The following is a 2985-nucleotide window of genomic DNA, read 5'->3' as shown; positions in this document are numbered from 1 at the left end:
TGTTTTTCTAACAAAAAGTACAGACCATAAGATAACAATGGTGGGAGTCCGGTTCTATCGTCCCACGAGACCTTTAAGGAACGGGAAGGGATGAAATATCACCTGGAATGCAAAGAAAACCTTACCGAATAAAGGTCCCCATGCTTCATATCCCTTGTTTAGGGCATCGGAAAAACCAGCAGGCAGCAACTACACCAACCATATTTACAATGAGAATTGATGTCGGAGGGATCAAAACAGTTGTCCATTTAACGATGCACAGTTCCCTGAACTCTTCATCTTCTGCTGCTTTGGCAGTAACTGTAAAGTTCGTGTCTAATCCAGCAAGCATTTTTAGGAAACCTTCAAATACAGCGAATAAATGGGCTGAAACACATCCAATAACCCAAAACTGCTTGTTGCGCCACCAATCCTCAATGCTTATGCTGTTCCACCTAAACTCGAGGACACTAGTAATAATGATGGAACAAAAGAGTCCAAGGAACAGGAAACTTGCAAGATTTGACAGCTATCTGATGATTAACTAATATAGTTTTGAGTTAGATGCAAATATAAAAGAACTTGAAAATTTGGTGAATCCGGCAAAACCAGTTGGAAGGCAAAAGAACATACCGTTGGAATAATGAATTTCCCAGTTAGAAGGCATATAGCAGGTATCAAGCAATAAGCAATTAGTGGAAGAGATGTGAGACGATGGTGTTGATATATGCAAGCCTTTGGAGCCACTTGAGACGGCCACCACCAAATCGATACCACAGAGGACAATGTCTACTCAAGAAAATCTCGACAGAACCCAGGGCCCATCGAAGCACCTGGGCAGCCTATCGGATAAGTTGATTGATGCTAATCCCTTGAATGCTGGTCTTAAGGGCATGCAGTAAATTGATCTCCAATCACGACAGTGCATCTTGAACCCTGTCAAGATATCCTCCATAACTAATCCATATATCCAGCCAATCTAAGAAAGAAAAACACCAAATTTTAGGATGTGAATTATTTTTTCTTCAAGAGAAATAAAACATCAATATGCACCTAAATATTCCTGGTTTTCCTATTATGTTACGAGGGAAAGAAAATAAGTTGTAATATTGATACAAGAAGTAACTTTCTAACCTCTTTACCCCATGAAGTCTTTTCCTTGTACCCACAGCTGATGACCTGTATTGTTTCTTTAATTAGCATTGATGGATTGGAAGACTCGGGCAGTCCTCCATTTTCCATTAGTGTAGATTCGATAAAAACAGCAGACAATCCAAAAGTTTTCTCAAAAGTTCATCTGAGAGATGATCAATGACCTGTCACTCTCATCATAACATCCAAACATCACCATATAGATGCATCTTAATTTTCGTAAGATTTCGTATTAGATGACCAATAATCTGATTGTCTCAGGGCAAGAGACTTACTTTCAATCTCCCTAAGGTTAAAGATGGCAGCATTAAGATCTTCCCTTTTTGCACCACGGTAAACCTCTGTGAGATCTCTCTCTTTAGCAGGCTTCTTGCGTCGACAGCAACAACAACAGCTGGCTCACCATGGGCAAGATGAAGTCTTGGGTAAGCTGGGCAAAGAGGAAGGCCCATAACCATAAAGAGCTTGCGGATTGAAGACATAANTACACAGCAAATAGTAAAGTTTTGCAGGCTACAGAAAGGATGTAATGGACACATTTCAAGTTTATATTAACTTAAATAGAACAAGGAAGCTTACATCAAAGAAAACTGTGTCGGGATTGGCATATCTGTCACTCTTATCGATTCCATCAAACCTCTAAGAAAACTGCACATAACATACATCTCGGCCCACTAGAGGATCCATCAAGAAACACATTGCCTCGCGAATTACCTTGCTATTGTTAACATAATGATCAGAGTCAAGGTTGAGAATATAAGGTGCATTTGTGAGAACGGTAGATACTCTTACCTGCAAGAATACATACATTGTCATCGTTTACAAATTCAATAAGATTCATATAAAAGCAGCTGCTCCCATATTGTATAGATGGGTATATACCAGAGCATTATCAGCACCGGCCTTTTTGTGATGTTGATAACGAGGTCTCTTCTCCCTTGAGACATAAACCAATCGAGGAAGCTCGTTTCCCTCTATATCATGGGCACCAGTGTGGCCTTAAAACACATGAAAATGATACAACCAAAGCCATATAATTTTTCATCTATGATGAAATAATGAATGAATAAAACTTAATAATCAAAGTAAGAATATTGTAGTCACTAAAGTAAACCTGAATCTTGCCAGGGTGGTCACGGGTGTTATTTCTTGGCCAAGGGATCCCATCTGCCATGGTCCAGCCCTCATCTGGAGTTTGTTGGGCCTTTGCTACTAAAGCATTTATGCGCACTTTGTACTCTTCATAATCTCTCTGTAACCCGAGGAAATAAATATAGTGAGATTTCAATTTGATATTTAGATACAATACGCTGAGATACTAATTCATCATGGCAAAGGATCCAAAAATATTATTGCCAAGTGATTATTAATGAATAATTACTTTCATTGCTCTGCGTTCCTTGACGAAAGAAGGCTGTATTTTATCCTTCAAGTAATCAATTTTCTGTGAGAAGTAAAACTCAGGTGCACGAGGTTCAATATTAAACTTCTTGCTGAAAGCCATTTTCTTGCAAATTAAGCAGTCTCAACAGGTTACTCAAATGTTAGCATTGCTGCAACATCATCCGAAACATAGCACGAAACTTTATCAACAGGGTAGTCCACCGAAAGGATGGAGAGAACCGTGTTTACCGTAATCAGAGGAGGTTCTTTCAGAGTATCAACTGTACTAACAAAGAAATCCACAGCAGCAAGTTCAGAAGGTTGTCCCTCTCTTTCATACCTGACGTGTCAGATAGGAAGATTAATTCACATAAAAATTAACATGTTTCCCAATCAAGGAGCTATTAAGGCATGTCTGGTACAGTAAATCAGACTACACTGGACAGGATTAAATTTGAAAAAGAAAAAAAA

At 38.9% G+C, this 2985-nt stretch overlaps 1 pseudogene; it reads right to left on the bottom strand.

Moving 5' to 3' along the window:
* Nucleotides 1-2859, bottom strand: part of LOC111370073 — a 7756-nt pseudogene extending 4897 nt beyond the window's left edge.
* Between the last annotated feature and the right edge of the window lie 126 nt (nt 2860-2985).

This window comes from Olea europaea, chromosome 21 (assembly GCF_002742605.1).
Source record: "Olea europaea var. sylvestris chromosome 21, O_europaea_v1, whole genome shotgun sequence".
Lineage (NCBI taxonomy): Eukaryota > Viridiplantae > Streptophyta > Magnoliopsida > Lamiales > Oleaceae > Olea > Olea europaea.
Note: the sequence above shows the minus strand (reverse complement) of the source record. Positions and strands in the feature narration are given on the sequence as shown.